The 20,141-nt window shown below is 35.9% G+C and overlaps 1 protein-coding gene across 2 annotated transcripts in view; it reads left to right on the top strand.

The window, feature by feature from the left end:
- LOC135833142 (seipin-like) overlaps positions 1 to 20,141 on the top strand; it is a 213,346-nt gene that overhangs the window by 161,162 nt on the left and 32,043 nt on the right. The window contains exon 8 of one of the 2 annotated variants that reach the window (XM_065346797.1): positions 10,212 to 12,466. The exons of the other annotated variant lie outside the window; for it this stretch is intronic. The gene's annotated coding sequence lies outside the window, so the exon portion shown is untranslated. Of the gene's footprint in view, positions 1 to 10,211; positions 12,467 to 20,141 lie in introns of those variants that run through there. 2 annotated transcript variants of the gene reach the window in all.

Below are 20,141 nucleotides of genomic sequence, written 5' to 3'. Positions count from 1 at the left end.
CGAATTAGTTCTTCGCAGTCGACAGTTTCGAAGTTTTCTTCTTTGGCATTCAATTTTTGCTGCAATTCAAATGGAAATTTTGCTGATTTTCTAAGGTTCTATTTTTTTCCTGAACCTCCGATTTTCAAGTTGAACTTTTTCAATATGAAAAACACACGTACGACGACCTCTTTGAATGTCCAGTGATAATGACAGAGCATAGGGCTCAACATCTGACGAGGATGGAATGATTGGCTGCGATTTTGATTTACTACTGTGGTATTCCTTCAGGTATTTTTTCTATTCCTTGTTCTTGAAGGCATATCTGAACTAAATAAATTTAAATTACTTTTTTGCATGACATTTGATGGAAAAGTAGATAAAAAAAAATAGTAAATTAAAATTGAAATAAGCCTTCTTGATCACGATTTGTGATTTTTAATTCCTCTTGATTACTGGCTCGAATTTCACTTTGAAATCTGAACAATTCTGATTGAAGGTCGAAGATTGTCGTAAATCCACGAACATGTGTGTTGTGATATTTGAAAACTTTGCCCAACAGTAATCGCAATCATTTTTAACTCGAAAAAGAATAACTGTTGGGGTGGATTTTGAGAAAAAAATATTGAAAAATGTTGGCCAAATTCAGTGGGGTTTTTTTATTTTATGTTGGCAGGTCGCCGTGGAAGAATTTGAGCTCTGAAAGAATCTCTGTAGGGGAGATAACTTATGAGTCCTCGTAGAAAATGAATTTTCACCAAAATCGTGTTTTTTCGCTCTAGTCCGCACCTTATACCCTACTTCGGGAAACATAATCCAGTTTTAAAACACAGTATTCGAAATGGTGCATCGACCTAGAAATCCAAGTTCACTTTTAGGGTTTTACTGGGTGGTTGATAATTTGCAAAAATGGTTATTTTGATAAAGTTTTGAATTTGAAAATATTTTCTCCTCGAATTATCATTATATCGAAAGATGCCATCTCTGAAACTGAGGAAATATTTTGAAATACGGTGGTCAATTTTTTTAAAATTCTGTTTTCCTGTTTCAAAAAATTGAAAAATATTAGCGAAAAATTAATTAGGTAAATTTTTTTGAGTCTTGAAACTTGGCTACAGTGGCCAGAAAATTGGCACCACTGCATTCCAAAATAATATTTCCCCAGTATCAGAAATTATATGTTTCGGTATTTTGTCACAATTAATGAGTAATATTCGAGAAGAAAATATTTTCAAACTGGCAATTTATTATTCAAAAATTGGCAATTTGCACATTTTCAACTGCTTGGTTGAACCCTGTATGTAATCTTGGATTTTTACGACTACAGCCTCGGTTGACGCAGAATCTCGATTAAAATGTTTTAGAACTGGGCCTTTTTTCCAAAATAGGTTAAGAAGTGATTCAAACAAAAAACTCTTGATTTCTTTGAAAATTTCTTCGCTTTGAAGGCTCATATTTTCAATTTAGGGATACCTTCAGGACTTGATTGTTTTCTGAGTGATTTTCAACTCATAATGAAAGTCCTCGCCAAATACATATGATGAACATTTTTCGACATTTTTTTTTTTTTCGCGGTCCATCAGTAAAAAGCAAAATGCAAAAACTCTCTTGTAATCATAGGTACTTTTCGTTTCTTGAATTTATAAATTTCCAAAACGCAACTTTTGAATGGTCAGAGGTAGAGCTTTGGGTAAAAAAGTGTTTCAAAGAGGATAAAATTACGAACATTTTGTATTACTCAAATACCTATGTGTGCACTCAAAATTTTGAGTAATTTTAGTTCAAAGTTCAACACTACCGCTCGCAGCTGGTTTTTGCATTGTTTTCGCAACTTTCAGCTGCGAAAACTTTTCAACGGTTAAATGTAGAGATTTCGGGAGACCCCCATTTTAAAGAGGATAAAATTACAAACATTTTGCTTCATTAAAATACCTGTGTGTTCACTGAAAATTTTGAGTATTTTGAGTTTGAAGTTGACATTTATGTAGTATGCAAAAATCGGTAAATGGAAGTATTCATATTATAAAATCGTTATTTTCACGCGAAATGATAAAAATTTAACATCAATCGATAGGGAATTTCATTGTCTTTAAGTTGAGACCACATAAAAATTCACCCGAACTCGCGAACAATCGAAAAAATTGCATTTTTGTGAAGAAAATATCATGCATCAATAGTAGCGCTGGAGAGTTGTCCTCCACGTAGTGACGGCAGAGAGTATGCATGCCCGCATTGCTCCGATTGGTAAATGCCCTACTTTTAATATAGAAATTCTGTACCTAAAGCGCAGCAGCTTGTTATAAAATTAGTTGTCGATTCTTTCTATTCATACAAGTATATGTATGTATTCACAATTCCACTTACTGTTGGAGTATATGTGGGAGGCCTGAGACTTGCGGTGATCCAGTGATCTGACTAATCTAAAAATAAATATCAGCCAAGTCAGCATTCCGTTTGATTATAATTCAATTCATAGTTTACTTTCAATTCGCCCGATAAATAATTAACCTATTACAAAAGATAAAGATAAGGTGCTCGCAATCAAATAACTACTTCGGTATACCTATATTGACAGATTGACGTTTGTTCTATAATCAGCGGCTAGATCCTATGTAGACGCAACTCTACCTATGTATGTATAGTCTACCTCAGCTGTTCATTTAGCGACGGTATAGCGTGGCTGGAAAATTATCTAGCGTTTTTTCAAGGTTAATGGGTAACGAGCAGGAAGGATAAAATGACTGAGTTGGCGGCTACGAGACCGTTTAATACGTACAACAGGATGAAAGAATGAAAAAAACTATACTCTACCAACGCGAGTCACCGTGAAACGCTTTTTAAACGTATCGAAAAATAAGACGATATCGTCGAAGATTTTATCGTCGCCAACCATCTTTTGGCCAAAAAATATCCGCCAAGGGGGTCGAGGCGAAGAAAGGGTATAGGCGCAATTAACTAATTGAGCGGTGCGAAATCGCGAGGGCTCGTCACTTTGTAAAATTAAGCTTCGAACAATTCAATAAACGAAATAGAAAAGTTGCCTATAAGAAACAATGGTTTAGAAACTAAACGTTCGGTTGCGGCGAACAAGTAACGAGGGTGGTGGTGGGTCGTTCGTCGAAAGTTGAAACTTCCATCGTCAAAAATGACAGCGTAAAAATTTCATTAGCGAAACACGCCTGTCTTCGTACCCTTCACCGCTGCCATTTTTCAGCTTCGGCGATGACTATGTCTTTATTTATATCTACTTTTGGTATAAAATGTGTACAAGATAGTAAGAGTATACTTACATATAAGAGGTATCTGCAGCGGAGAAGAAATTTGTCTCTGTTACTATACAGGAACACTCAAAAGGGAAAGGGAGACGTGATACGAGGTGCTAACGATAAAATTCGCAAAGTAGGCTTTACGATCGTGAATGAAACAAGGAGTTGGGGGTATTTTCCAGTTACCCTGTTTGAATGATGTAACCGACCGAGCATCAGCGTGTCTCGAATTAAAAGCTTGGGCATTTGTGGCGACCAACGCCGTCGTCATCCACCCCTATATCTTTGCGAGCTTTCCATTCGAGACTAGTCTGCACGTCAGTTCGGCAAACAATGAAACCCGAGATACCCCAACGTCGTGGTTGCTGAAATAAATCGATATCCGCAACAGTACTGGGAACTGCTTACACTACATCTTCTTAAGTTGTACATAGCTATGTCTGCATCGCTGTAAAGGCGTTTCAGCCCGGATGACCGAAGGGTAGATGGAAAAAATGCTAATATTCCCTTATTTACGCGTGTTTTTCGAAGGGATCGAGTAAACTGTAGAGAAAATTCCGGCCCGGAACTTGGCCCGGTTGCGCTGATTCTTCTTATACTAACTAAAGCGAAGGGAGCGATCTCCCTTGGTGGGTTTGATTTGCTTCACATTACCTAAAAGATAATAGTTTACCCTCGTGTCAGTCATAACAACCCTCCTTATGTAGCCGAGTGTACTTGGCTGACGACTATAGCTGTGCTGCGAAACCAAGTATACGAACGTGCCAGATATTTCTCACTGGTCTCTCTTCTCTCATTCGCAATACAAGTGTATATTGTACAAGTGTGCTATAAAGTTTTAGTGTACTATGTCGAGCCTCGCGTCTGCCCTGCCATGTAGTCTGTTCTGCTTACTGTACCACTCCTCATAAGCCTTTTGCTTTGTACCTACGTGTACGTATATCTTACGTTAGTCAAATAACACGCCGTTATACGTATTTTATGCAACGACATCCAATTACTGTCATGCCGTTTAAAAGCCATGCAGTTCGTTAGCGCGAAAACTCGCCTATTATTAGGTGGTATGTGATGCTGGCGTGCGAGAGGGCATATACAACTTCTCTGTGTATTATGCACACAGAGAAAACTGCAAACTGCTAGAACTACGCGATATTGCGAGGTTTTTTTGGAATGTTTTCTCCACTTGTATATACATGGTGTCCTTAGTTTTCGGATGTGTTGAATGATGACAAAAAACACGAGAAAAATAGTCAATAACCTTACTTACGTGCAATCGAAACGGAGCTGCTCATTCTGGTAATATTGCTGAATGTATCGCCTTTTTTTTTGAAAACAATCGAAAGACATTACGTTATACAGTATGGCTGTGTGGGTTTATTGTATTCTGAGGTACCTAGACCTCTGATTTGTATGTGTTCATTCGGTTATTGAGTTGTTCTGTTGTTGAAGGCATTACAAATGTCCCAACAGCATCAGAAATGTTATCTTGTTCAGCCATTTTGAGACCTGAAACAAAACACCAAAATTCAATAGGAATTTTGCACAATTTTAGTAAAAAACGACAGTACTTTTGGCAATTAATGCAAAAAGTACTTAATATTTTTATGCAACTTTCGCCAATAGTTGATTTTGCAACTTTTTGATTGCAAAAGCGAGACTGCTGACAATTCCAGCAAAAGAAACGGCTTTTAAGCAATATTTTTGTCATCGTAAGTAGGTAATGGGAAGTAGGCAAATGTAATGTTATGTTCATCGCGGTGGATCGTCCGAAAAAAAAAAATTGGTGAATCTTGACCAAATTCAGCAAAGACCTTCATTTTGAGATGAAACTTACTTTAAAAAAAGTTTTGCTCGGAAGATGTCCCGGAAGGGGAGAAATGGGGTCTCTAAAAAAGTCCAGTTTGGAGGAAAAAATCACATTTTTCGCTCCCGTCCATAGTCAATATGTTTTGAGAAAAATGGCCTAGTTCTAAATGAAAGTATTTGAGATTCTGCGTCGATCTATGCGATTGCCATCTAAATCCAAGATCATTTTTACCATTCTACTGAGCGTTCAAAAATGAGAACGTCGTTCATTTTTGAATGGATTCGTGTTTTTAAAATTTTTTTCTTCTCAAATATTTTGCAGTAATTTAGCAAAAATATTGAAAGATGTGATTCCTGAGACTGGAAAAAAAATAGTGTCAAAATACGAGAAAAGTAGCCAAAAATTTGCCACTTTTTTTTCAAATTAGCAGTAATGACCGAAAATTGGCATCACTGCGTTTCAAAATATTTCTCTGGTTTCAGGAATGATATCTTTCAATATTTTCGCATAATTAATGTGAAGTATTTGCGAAGAAAAAATTTTCATAACATAAGTACATAGATACATTATATTCAAAAACGAGCGATTCACAAATTTTCAACTGCTCAGTTTTGTAGAACCCTAAAAGTGGTCTTCGATTTTGAACGCAAAGGTATACTCGTAGATCGAATCGACGTACAAGTATAATCTCGAATACGTTCAATTGGGACTGAACCATTTTTTTTTTCAAAACAGTTTGTGTAGTGACAGTAGCAAAAAAAACTTCAATTTCTTTGAAAATGTCTTCTCTGTGAGGGTCTATTTCTCCCCTCCATTCAGTGGCATCTCCGGAGCTGAAAATCCGCCGACTTTCTTTCGCAATCCACCCTAATGTTCGTGTGGAAGAGCGACGACGAGTGTCCAAGAAATGGCAGAGATTCGCTCAATACTTCGTGGAATCCACAATCTTCAAATTCGACTAAGCAATTTTAAGAACGGTCAACCAAACAACATCTTGAGAGACTCACGTTTTGGACGCCAAAATCTAAGGAGTAGTTTTCACAATTCCTATCATTTCACGATCATATTGTATAAAGTAGAATTTTTCTGGTGGTCTTTTAATGAGATGCTTACATACATATTGATTTAGCTTTTTGAGCAATATGAAAGGAAATAGTACCTTACCTTGAAATAAAACGAGCTTTCCTGTATAAGGCGGGGTGAATATTCTGGAATGCTACGTCTGATGGTTCAAAGCTGGGAAAATCTGGTCTAGTAAAAATCGCGAGGAGCAGGAACAAAATTGTGAAGTACACAAGAAATTCCTCGCTAAGAAAGTGATTTAATTTTATCCAGAAAGCATTGTTTTTGAAGTATTTTTAAAACAGTTGAAAAATTCAGCTCGAATTGATTATTTTTGTGATAATAAATTTGATACTTTTCTACAAATTTCCATCGCAAAACATCAATATTTGGAAAAAACGAAGTATCTTATGAAAAAACCAAAGACATAATTTTAAGGTTTGAAATCTCTCACTTACATGTGTGATTTGTTTCTTCAGGAATGTTCAATTTGTATTGAATTATTTTTTGATGAAGAGAGAGAGAGGACCAATCTTACATACTGTAGATCACCCAGTGTGAAACGATGAGTAATTTTTATGTTTTTGTTTTTTACTCAATTTTTGCTTCAAAAAAAAATATGAGATGGGTAATTTCTAGTTTTTGGGTTGTGAACCTGAGCATGGCATTCATTCTATTCTGAGTGAGGTATTTGTATTTGGACAACAAGTGTCATCGAAATAACAAAATACCCAGAAAAATTTTTTAAATTTATTTTTACCGCCTCGGTCTCGAGGTTTTGGCGTATGGTCGACGTCAATTTATGTGGTTTCCGGCCAGCAGTGCGTATTTCCAGGCACTCGCCATTCTGCTATTTCGGATTTTAGATCGGCCTCTTAATGAAAAGGATAAAAAATTGAATACACCTACCTACTTTCTTAATGCATATTTATACGAAATTTTACGTAGCTTTATTAGTCAAAAATTGATTTTTGTAAAGGCTCAAAAACGATCATTTCGTGCATATTTTTGTACCTACATTTTTTTAATCGCATCTAAAAAGCGAAAAAGTAAAAAATGAATTGCGTGTCTGTAGCTTTGAAAACTTTCTTATCTGATCAAACCAGTTAACTTACCTGAAATTTTCTAGCGTTTCAGGGTCCTTTTTTGATGAGAGATCTAAAAAGTAAATTTTAAGGTCTCCTTTTTGAAAAAAAGTGAAATACAAATGATAGTAATTTAACTTACTTACTGTGTACATACCTCGTAAACGCACGGAACAATACTTCTCGCGTTGCCAATAAAAGAGCTGCTTTCGTGCGTCAACGCAGGAGTGGGAATACGCACTTTCATGATATCAGTAATGAAAACTTCTGTTTCATCCATTTCACTGCTGGTTTTCTAACAAATTACTGGCCAATACAATTTCTAAAGCTGTGTCACTTTTTCATCTCGAATTACGGAGCTGGTTGAATTTTTTCCGTCTGTAATCAGGATTGATTCCTCTTGATCTGTTATTGAGTTTTTCTATATGTGGTTAGCACAGAATAAGTATTATCTTTCTTCTTAATCTACTTAGGAGCCAATTCTGAGAAATCAAAATTTCTGCTTTTTTATCACTCTAGTGATTGTTGAGCTGCATAGTACGCACTCTGTGGTCATGCAAAGAGTTTGAGTCTGTATGATGAAGGAATGTTCAATATTGAAAAACCATCTGTATGAAGTATTGAGCAGAAAAACTCTTGCAATCAGCGAATAGGTAGCTTAAATTTCAGATTCATGTTATGTTGGTTGATATAAATTTCGGCATTTTACTCATACTGCTTTCCATTTTTTTTATTTTATTTTTCTGATACGTTCAGAAAAAGTCAAGTTTTTGAAATCTTGGCTTGTACTGGGTGAAGATATTAAATATTAATCACTTGCAAAGCTTGTGTAAATTATAGCCAGGCGTTGACCTGTTTGATTTCATTCATTAGGTACAATTTCACAGCTTGTACCAACAAATTTTTTTAATATATTGTGTCGTAGGGTTTTTCAGTACCAAGTAATTTGACAAGAGGACACCCTGTATACGTGTTTTTCGTAGCCATTCTCACTCTTCATCTTTTTCTTCACAATATTCGTCAAAACGTCGTCGTCGTCGTCGTCGCTAATAATTATAATTTTTCTTTGTGCGAAAAAAATATCTCAAATATGAACATTTCTCTCGAGTCTACAAGGGTGTTTAAATGTAGCGGTCGGTGTAGGTGTGTGTTGCGTAAAATAGTATAAAGTTTACACGACACAGAATATAAGCAGCCACTGTACCTGCAAATAAGTTGCATTTTACCCCTTTTAATTTTCGTACCTTACAGTTGCATGTTTTCTCGCGTATTGTATCGTTTCCTCGTGTACGACTAATAATAGCTATTTTTCATTCGTGCTTGTGCTCTTCATAACCTACTGTGTGTGTAAGACAATGAGCTAGGTTTTTGTATCAGCTATTTTAATCTAAACGCCGAGATATTTCAAAAGTACATGAATCGCAGCACTCTTTCCTGATGTTCTCCATCTCTGCCATTCCATTTTCTGCACAATCAAGCCGACAAACAGCATTATGTACGAAGTCTTCGACGGCTACTAGTTGTTTGACAGCAAGACTAAATCAATAATTAATAAGCATTATTAAAGTTGCCAAATTTGTAGTTGCTTTACAAGCGAAGCAGTAAACGCGTACTCATTGTATCTCGACGCGGTGATGAATATTTACCAGGTGCCTTTTTACTCGTGTTTAATATCTTTATTCTTTATGTGGTCAGGAAATAGCATCTTGACGATGAACTGTACGTTTTAATGAAGGGGTAAATGATCAGAAAATGTGATGGTATGGTGTATGGTCGACGCGAAGATAATGACGGTTTTATCGAGTGAGGTGTCGATTTGTACGGATTTATGTGGAATTGGATTTGATTCTAGGGTACCTAATTGTGGTGTATGAAAAAATTGAAAAATTGAAAATATTACTTACTGAACCATAAAAACATTAATACATACCTTATTTGTTGTGTCATTTTCATCTCTCATCCCCCGTTTAATGTCGAATGAGAAAGAGAGGGTGCTGAAAAAGACACGGAATTTTTGTGTATAAGCCCCCTAAATGGGGACTGTGAATTCGAAAAATTTGATGTTGACGATCTTGGTGAGTAAAAAGTGTTCATAATATGGCTATCAAACCTGAAAATTGTTTCAAAAATAGTTTTCCTTGTCTCTTCACACTTTGAACTGAGCATAATCTGAAAATCTTTACCAGTGGCATTTTTTGGCTTGAAAATCTACACAATTGTACAGGGTGTATCAAAGAAGTGTTGGAGCAATTGAACCATATTGTGTATATCTCTCCAAGACAGCTTATATGCAACATGGGTCTGATTGTTCATGGGAGCGATAAGAGTGTGCCTGAGTGTACCACTTCCGTAATTTCCTCGCAAATTATTTTTTTCTTGAAAAATTGTTTTTTTGAGGGGGGCGAGGTGATATGTTGAGAGTAAGATTCTGTATTCATACGCCAAATTTCAGAGAAATTGGTAAAAAAAACCACGTTCAACAGCGATTATTTTTTTTCAGCATGGAAAATTCAACTCTTTTTGCTGTATAGAGCGTTGTATGGGCCGAATTCGGCTGATTTTTGGCATGCATGTTAACAAAGTCCCAGCATATTTACTTGCCAAAAATGAGCCGAATCCGGCTCATAAAACGGCACACGCCGAAAAGAGTTGAATTTTCCATGGCTTGAATGAAGAAAATCGCTGCTAGGGGTGTTATTTTTGACCAATTACGCTAAAATTTTGTATGTGAATTGAGTATTTCCTCCCAAATATATCCCCCCCCCCAAGAAAAAAAATAATTGATGAGGAAATTAATTTTTGAACTTGTTACGCTTCAAAGCCGATATCTGATTGATGAATGGTAGGGGTGAAATATTTTTCAAGCTGTTTTGAGCTCTGAACATAATTTTGTGCTACCCCCATTGATTTCAGAATAATATACGTTGAATAAATAAATTAATTGTGACATTCAACGGCTGATGAAGTTAGTATAAAAGTCTTATAATGGTTTGTTTTTTTTTTCTGTTTTAGGTTAGTATTGCTGTAGCATGTCGGTGGAGTGCAATGATTTTGGGATTAGGTTTAAATGATACGGTAATGCATTCCATATTTTTTCATCGCTTGTTTTTGTATTCCATACTTATAGGTATATTATGTGAGAGTAGTTTTTTTGTGTTGATGTGCTTCATTGTTGAAGTTTGAAGATATACAAAAATCAAGGATTCCGCTGAGCACATTTTCCAACCTAATACACCGTCCGGTATATAGGTCCCCAAAACGTCTCCTTTAAGTAAGCAATGCTTTGCTAGATGAAGGGTAGAAAAAAACTTACCAACCATGCAAATGATTACATGCGTTAGAAAATTATTTTCTTTCGTTAATATTTCTCTTTAGTCAACTGATTCATGCGTATCAGCTTCCCTCTCACCTACCAAGTCGTGCTTTCGATAACCCAAAAACATTTTTACACATTGACTCGTCGATAGTTACAATTTGAACGTTATTTTGTCGTCTGTATATCGTAAACTGAAACCTTGTAAAAATCGGCATTAAAACATTGCCTATCAGCAAGGTACACGGCGCAGCAGAGCGCTGCGTGATGCAGCATCGTCGATAGTGTAGTAAATTCATGTTTACTCGGGGCATAATATTCGCGATCAAATTTTTATGGAATAACACAGTCGTCGTAAAAATCTTTAAAATAAAAATTCATAGGTCTAGGCAGGCAGTACCTCAGCAAAAACGGCTCGACTCACACACGTAGCCTATAGGCCAACCTACATAAGCACGCACACGTGAAAAACACCAATTTTATGCCGGTTGTTGTTGTTGTTGTTGTTATTCGTGCAGAAGAAAAACTCGGTCGGTTGCGGCTTCGGAGTTGGGAGCAAGCGACGAAGAGAAGGGTTAAAAAATAAACGCCGTATTTACCGAAGAATTTAAGCGTTACAAAGAAGATTGCCATAGCGAAAACACGCCGCCGCGCCGCGCCTGTGAAGAATGGTACATCGCATCAACGTCCTCCTCCTCACTTTGCCCACTCTGCCTGCCGCCCGATGAGGTGAAAAGTAAAAATATTTCCTATTTTTTCCGATCTTTTCCGCCTTCGTTAATCGGATTAAGATTAATTTGCTTTTCCACCGCGCCGCGCTGTTCTCTTTTTGAGGTAATCGTCGCGCCGCTCCGGTACCCCCTCCTCGTTCTGTCTTGGCCGCCTTATAGTATACACAACTCGAATGAATCAGCGCGTTACGAAAATTCTTCTTTATTTTCCTTCTCTTTCTATCTGTCGTCGTTTTCTTTTTTAAAAGGCTGAAATTCGATTTTCGGCGCTTTTCCGGTACGTTACACTTGCGACGTGCCAATGGATGGTGTGGTATGTCTGTGTAAGGAGTTTGAGGCGAGCGGTGGCGTGGCGTGGATTGCATAAATGGAATACATCTGCGTCTTTGAGAGGTTAAATGGCAGCGATGGGATGGTAGACTGGTGTCATTTATTGCTGGAATAGCGTCATTTTTACAGCAAGAACATCGAACTGTATACTTCAACCTGAGCGAGAATTATCACTATGGTTCAGAGCGTTCGAGAATGGGGTGGAGAAACTTACCAAATGTAGAAATTCTAGTATTCAAATGCATTGTAGTTTCGTAAAAATTATAAAATTTTCGCGAGATAAGAGAAAGGAGTGAAGAACACCCAATTCGAGCTTTTCCAAGAAAAAGGACGCTTTTTACTATTCAAGGTTCATTTTGAAGTCCAGTCCATCTTCATTCCCAACAATCCAAATGAACAAAAAACGATTTCCAAGACATGACCACTTACAAAATCTGACGGTAACATTTGATCCTATTCATGGTAAACCATTTGTGTCGAAAAAACTTTTATGTGAATTCGAAATATTTTCCCCTTTCTCCAGCGAATAACACAATTTTCTGAGAACAGGATAAAATATTATACTCGAGCCAGCTCGATTGTGTGATGCGCATGAGTAGATGATTGTATTCATTTGGATTGTTGGGAATGAAGATCTGGCTGTATCATTTGATCCTATGTATAAGAATCGACGTTTCAGCAAAATTGTTACCTGAATTGTAAAGCTTTGTTCATGATATTCAGAAGTATCAACCAACTTTTTATGGGTACTAACCGTTATTGACAAGGAAACTCAAAATTACTCCAACCAATGAAAATACGTTTCTAGTTCCTTTGACCTATCATATACCTACACTATACTGGCAGCAGTAGTGGCAAAAATTATTGAATTTTTCTCATCAGATCTTTAAAAACAGTAAGTTGAGTAACTTTTAAAATACAAATAGGTACCATTTCTTTCTATTTAAGAAAGGTTGGAGATTAATTTATTGAAGTTTTCATTGCAATTTGCTGTGAATGATCTTTTAAACAAAATGAATTATGTTGATACTGTTAATTATTGGTAATTCCACCCTAATAATAATTTTTATTTATTCCTAATTCCGGTTATTACATGTTTTGTTTTGTCTGCTGGAAGATTGTAAATATTTCAACATGTTTCCAAGCATCTTGATTCATTATTCGTCTAATTGAAATTGCAACACGAATTCGGAATTCATGTTCGAATTTTCAAAAATACAGACTTTAAATATGAAAACTTACCTAATGTAACGTAGGTAATCATACATATGTAACTGCTCCTTGAGAATTCATTTTGAGTCGTTTTTCTTATCATTTCCGTTTCCACTTGCAATTTTATGGTTGAATTATTGCATGTATTTCTCTAGGATTGGGGCTAGATTGATGAAGCCAGTATACTTACTGGAAATGAATTGAATTGTGTGCGTTCTTCATAGGGTAGAAGTTATTTTTATTCATTTTTTATTTTATTTAAAAATCTGACTTGAAAAATTTTAAATATTTACAATTAGTCGTTGTGTGAGAGATGAGAGAAATTTTAAACGTATTTTAATTGGTCAGAGTACATATTTTCCCTGTCCTTAACGAATAGTTTCATTGGTTCAAAAAAATGACATCATCAATTCGCCTGACCAGAGATCATTCATTCATTGTTTTTTGATATTTCGTACGTAAGAAAAGATGAGGCAAATTTCAACTTGAAAAAAAAATCCCTATTAAAGTGATCGTTATCATGATCGAGTGCAGATGAAAATGAATCGATTTTCATTTGCATTCGATCACGATTACATATTCGATCACGATTACATATACTCACTATCCTTTTGGTGATAGTGTATGTAATCGTGATCGAGTGTAATCAAAATAAAAGCGAATCGATTTTCATTAGCATTCGATCATGATCACATACATGTATGTGATCATGAGTGTTATCATTAGGCCTAATATTGATAGTGCATGCACTATCAATATTAGGCCTAATGATAACACAAATAAAAAAATATTACATCGTGAAAAACTTACGCATTTTCGAAACCATGTACGTGGCACTCGTACACTCCATTGAGTCCATATGAGAAGGAAGAATTGTAGGACGGACTTCCCCACTCTTCGTACGGCGGCACCGGCTGTAAAGTGAAGTACGTTCCTTCTTCGCTTGAACTGAAAACAAAACACAAGTAAAAAAAAAACATTACTATTGTAAGTAGAAGTATGTATTCGCTCCGCTTCAACTCTTTGGAGGTTCTCCAAGTTTCAATGTTGAGAGAACAAAATTGCTTTGAAGAGTGTAATGGGGTCCGTGTCCTATTGGCTTAATCACAAAAAAAGTTGAGCTTTCAAAGAAAAATCATTTTGGAAAGTAAAAGTTTTGAAAAAGCTGAAATCCTTCATTTCTAAAAAAAGAAATGAATAAAATTATAAACTTTTTTCAAAAATAATTCAACAACATAAATATAAAACATTTATCACTTTTTAAAAACATTTTTTAAAAATTAATAAGGGTAATAATCGTAAGAACGGTAGTAAAAAAGGTCACCGGTCAGTTCCAAAGTTGATCAAAAGTAAAAACTTAGTGAAAGAAATGCCTTTGATCAAATTCCTTTTACTTAGACTTACGTACTTAAGTTTTATTAATTTGATAGCAATTAGAATGATCAGCTAAGAAAAAAACCCATGTTTTTTATTGTAATGATCTTTCAGCCATCTGTACAGCGGCGTGGCCCAAGGATTTAGCTTCTTCTTGTATTATAATCCCATAGATCACACATTGGAACTGTGTTATCGTCCTAAACAGAAGACATTCTATCAGCTCACTATCGCTGCTCTTATTCTTTTACCAGGAGTCATTTGATTTCCATGACAGTGTACTATGTACTTCTAAGATCTGGTAGTCATCATTCACTGCTGGAAAATCTGGAGAATCTCTGTATCATATAGCAATATTATGAAGTATAGAGACAGCCAAAATTATTAAGATGGTATTTTCTAATGACGTTTCCATCACTATAGGAAGTCTCCGAAACCTTATTGCAATAAGCCAAATGCCCTATGAAACAATAAAAGTAGCTATAACTCAACACATTCGTATTGTCGATGACCTGTTTCATCCAATACCCTTCTATGTATAACATTTCATATAGAAATTTGGGCTCTGCTGTATCTTTCTTCCAGGTTGGGCTTGTATGTAGGATGTAAACTTGGTGTCATCAAAAATGGCAATAAAGGGTAACCACTGTTTCCTAGCAGCTAACCTACCAAGAATCTGAATTTTTGAAAGCTAATGTATTATGTACATTAATGTAAATGTCAAATTTCTCACCACGAATTTCCTTGTTTTCGTATCTAAACTTTACATATGAGCAGTTGAAAATTCGACTGTCATGAGCTGATCCCGCCACCTTGCAAGAATGTCTTGAAATAGCATAATTCTGCATATCTGGTGGAATTATCCTCTGATATGTCTGCTCCCCGCAAGAATTTGCTCCACTTTCCAAAATAGAAAAACATTAACATGAAATAGTCGAATAATTTTTCATCAAAAAAAAAAAACAATTATCTAGACTGCTGAAGTGCTGATTTTATAAAGTCATAAAATCTTGTCGGAAATTGGATCGAAATATGACCCAAAATTTGGTGAAATTGCGAGCTTTTTGTAGCAATGGTAACTAATGATGAAAATATTTTTGATTTGAAGCAGGCGAGTACATAGCATGCAACTTTCTTTCATTTTCGAAAAACAGAAGTATTTTATGCACCAAGTAATCAGATGTTGGACTATGATGATGAACATAGAGAGAAACAGTTAACAAAAACACAAATCTATTGTGCACACGAAATGAGAAATGACAGACTGAACTCGCAGATGAATTTGTATTTTTGTTTACTATTCTTACCATTTCTTTTCATGTTCATCTTCATATTCCAACATCTGATCAAGTGGTAAAATATTTCTTTTTCTCCAAGATGGGAGAAAGTTCGAAGTATGCTACATCGCCTGATTCATAGCAAAAATATTTTTATCATTAGTTACCATCATCACAAAGCTCGCAATTTCATCAAATTTTGTATCATATTTCGATCAAATTTTCGATAAGATTTCACTGCCAGATGACCCTTTTTATATCGTTAATACGATTTTTTCTTATTAATTTTGTTTAATGGTTTTATTGTTGAATTATTTTGAAAAAAATTTCCAATTTATATTCATATTTGTTTTGTTGGAAATGAAGCATTTGAGCTTTTTCAAAATTTTCATTTTCCAAAATGGTTTTTCTTTGAAAGCTGAACTTATTTGAAATTCGGCCAATTGGACAGGGTACCCTATGACTACACCCTTCAAAGCAATTTGTTTCCCTAACATGTTAACCTAGAGAACCTCCAAAGGATTAAAACGCACCCACGTACAGTTGTACACACAGAAAGAAAGCTACGAGTATATAAGCTCAAAAAAGAGAGCTTTATACATTCGTTGTTCAGTGTGCTGTGCTTGTCCTGGTCGTACTCGAGGGTTTTTTTTCTACTATTCGCAACGCTATTCGTCTCCCCTGCCTTGGAAAGCTTTCGCGTACACCGGTCGTAATTTTCAAAAACAACTTCAATTTAAACCACTAACTAGGAATTTCAAACTCCCTAAAAATGAGCGAAAAAGAGAAAACGAAACGCGAAACGTTTGAAACTTTTCGAAACAAGATTTATAAAGCACATGTACGACAATTGTGGATAACTCTTCAAACAACTTGCCATCCAGCGAGTTTCCTACCGTGTGTACTTGGTGTATAGGTTGCTAGGTACCTCTACCTACTCGTCGTGTTTTTTTCATCATTTTATAAAATTCATTTCAAAAAAAAAAAAAAAAAAAACGTACACTAAAAAGGAAAACGAGCAGACACACGTTTTTTTTTTACACAATTTCATTCTTCATTTTAGTACGTTCGTTGCTTGGTGGTTCGAGTTTTTTTTCCCACTACGTACTATTTTTTCTCTTTTTTCACCACACGTTGAGCTATGTACGCGAGTAAATGGTGCTTTACGAGGTATTTCGGTGCTTCACGTTTAACGCAGCATTTTCACGGAAATTTTTTTTCACCGCCTGACTCTTTTTATGACGTCGTGTACACGTTAAAAACCTGGTATTTGTATGAAATTCAATTACACTCGAAGCTGGAAATTATGCCGCGTTTATTGTGTATAAAGAGTAAAATACTCCTCGCACGATGCGGCCACCTTTGCCTGCGTCGAGTATACCGACCATTGAGATTTCTATACGACTGTGTTTTAATGTTACAACATCTCAAGCTCTACAGCACGAAACGGGTGCGACATTTTCTTAAGCTCGGTGTTGGCTAAGCAGATGGCTGGATGAGGAAGAGGGTTGGAATCCGGCTTACTGCTGTGTGCGGATAAATGAACATCCTCATACGAGTACAACTACAAGGTATATACTCGTATATTTGGGTGTAATATGTAGATGGTATCCTGCTATATGCCATGTACATGCGAGATAAGCGCATTCAGATTACTACAAATTAATATCAGGCCGAGCGGAAATTCTGAGAAACCCTGAAAGCTTATTAAAGTGCAACTTAATGCCAGAACAAAGTATCTTCTCGTTTGCAAAAGACTATTACCGTCTTTATTAGATAACTGATGCTCTATTTTGCTAAACACCTTTTACTTTTATGTAGGTTAAATGTTAGCGCGAGGCTTTTTTATGCAGATTTCACTCGTAAATTGGGGTTATAGGTACTATGGTACTGGGCTACGTTTTCTCTATTTCACATCGGCCCTTGCCTTTTTTTTTTCTCTCACTCGGAAAGCCTTTTACCTCGCCGCAAAGTTCAAGTCATATTTTTACCGATTTATATATATTTCAACTCGTTCTTCGTGCTCTCTCTCTAGGGATAATATTTTCCGGTGATTTTTTTTCTTCTACCTTCTTTGGCTTCAGCGTGGCGTAATCAGCTGATATGTTTCAACACCGGTGAACGTGACCTTTTTAAAAGAATCAACGATTTATGAACGTTTTACAATTTTAAACTTGGAGTATTTCGCGAGCCGAAGTAAGGAGGTGTTTGGAATATGATAATTTTTCGTGGTTTTTGTGTTTCCAATGTTTTTCGAGTTGTATAAGATGTGAATGGGCTTGGGCTGGTTGGGTTTGGGGGGGGGAGAGGAGAGGTTGGATATTCGTTACAATTTTTTTTTGTGTGTGAGATGGTTGAACGAAGGTGGAAGGGATGATTTAGGTTCGAACCTTATCTGTTGGCATTTAATGCTAGGTACCTTCTGTTTTTCTCCTTTTTTTTAGCGCTGATTTGAGAAGTTGTCTTTGAGATCTTCGAATTTTTGGGTTTTCGCCAAAATTCCAAGTTCTTGTTCGCAATTCACGCATTCCCCATTTTTTTCTTTTATTAATTTCCAAATTTGAAGAACGATGTTGTAAGCTATGAGCCATTAAAAATGAGTTCCATATTCCATAATCGTATAGAACCAACACAGGAAAAATGCATTCAACTGCACTGTATGACCATTAGGACGAATCGAAAAAATAATAACGTATCATGGATTTTGAAGAAAATTGGCGAGGAAGGTTACTTACTGTGAAAGAGTGTGGTTACGAGAGTTCTTTTCGATTTGCTTCAGACATCCAACTACCGCGACCAAAATACCAGTGCCGAATATCGACGTGGTCTTATACCAGAGCTTTGGAAAACGGTTTCCCTCGTTTATGTCGAAATATTCGAATTTGCGAAAAATCGAACCGGTCGATTTTCATGGAAGACTTCCCAGAAAAGTGTTGAGTCCTCCAGCTGTTCGAAGGGCTGTTAAATTTTAATGTTAGCATCATTAGTAGTACTTATCTATATTTATCCTTAACCACATCTATTTGAACTGCTGTACCTGCATTACTTAAACTTAAGATGACTTTTGTAAATGCAGCATAGCTGCCCATTGCACGAATAAACTTGATTTGATTTGATTTGATTTGAATGCGATTTGAGTTCCTGAACCTCTCAAAATTCAAAATCACTTCTAGTAGCCCTCTTTTAAGCGCTTGAAGAATCGATAGATTGCAGAAATTACAATTTTTTTATAAACATTTCTGCACTTTCCTGCTATTAAAAATTCTTTTTGTGAAAAACCAACGCTGGATTCGTGTTCAGCAGGTCAAAACGCCCCGATCAACACACTTTTCATCATCATTTTAATCAAACCTTTCAAATTCACTTTTCTCGCTTCATTTTTTTCCCATGAGTAAAAAAATGAGAATTTCAAAAATCTGATTAAAACGATCGTGAAAAGTGTGGCAATCTGAATATTTTGACTCGCTAAACACGAACCCAGCATTGGGTTTTCACAAAAAAAAAAAAAAATATAGAAAAGTGCAGAAATGTTTATGAAAAATTGTAATTTCCGCAATCTGCCAATCTTCAAGGCTTGATAAAATACTATAAAAGTGATTAGTATTTCTAACCAAGTGCGTTTTTTACCAAAAAAAAAAAAAAAAAAAGAAAAAAGATGATGTCTTACCAGCACCTTTATTTTATTTAAATGCGCGATATTATGATTGTTTGTTTTTTTTGTCTCATTACAGGTTCGTGTTTGTATTCGCCCATTTTTTAATTTTAATTTTTAATTTCCAAATTTGAAGAAGTAGCCATTAGTCAATGAGTGGTACTTGAAACAGATATAACTGAGACAGAAATTGAAATTATCCTGCAACGTACTCCATGAAAGCAGTCAAGTTGACTTTGCCTTGCCTTTCGTCAACTTTTGACAAAAGCATCGACCCATTGAGAATCCACTTTTATTTCAGCAGGATCAGCATTTCAAAAAATCCAACCATTGAGTTATTGAAAGTCACTTAGAAAAAATGGTACCTCCAAAGGTGACCTTGGAGCAAAGATATTGGTCTTCAGAGTGGGAATGCTCGAAAAAAAGTGGTTCTTTCGTTCCAGCCTCCAGTCAATCTGTTTTGAGAAAAATGATCCAGTTCTAATCGATAATCGATAGTGTTTGAGATTTAGAGTTGACCTAGGCCATTTCCGTCAATATTCAACACCACTTTTCAGTTGGAAACTTGCAATTTTTTTTTTTTTTTTTTTTTTTTGGAGTGAATAAAATTCGTGTTTTGAAAATATTTTCTTCTTAAATGTCTTACTTATACGAGTACGAATTCAAATACTCTTCATTATTCTCTTTCAAATTTGGGGCTTGGAATGTGCAGTTTTTTTAAAATCAAAAACGCTCCTGAAACACCAAAATTGAAAAACAAAAAGGTGAATTACCGCATCCGTAGGCTCGAGATGCAATTTCGGGTCATTGGCCGCAACTTCTGCTCTTCGCAAATATCCTCGTTGTAGTCGTCTCCCGGTGGCAGTTCAGCCGAAGACGTCATCGATGTGGCTGTAGTAACCAACCAATTTAGCTCAGCTTAGGGTCGCAGATGGAATTTTGATTAGGTAGATGCGATGTCACCTGAGATCTGAGGGTTAAACTGAGTCCGGCAGAGTATGCGAGAATATAGGTACACGTTGGCTGGAAAACCTACATTTCGGTCTGATTACT

The sequence above is a fragment of the Planococcus citri genome, chromosome 1 (genome assembly GCF_950023065.1).
Source record: "Planococcus citri chromosome 1, ihPlaCitr1.1, whole genome shotgun sequence".
In the NCBI taxonomy this organism is placed as follows: domain Eukaryota; kingdom Metazoa; phylum Arthropoda; class Insecta; order Hemiptera; family Pseudococcidae; genus Planococcus; species Planococcus citri.
The sequence above is the reverse complement of the archived record's forward strand: the minus strand, read 5'-3'. Positions and strand labels throughout refer to the sequence as shown.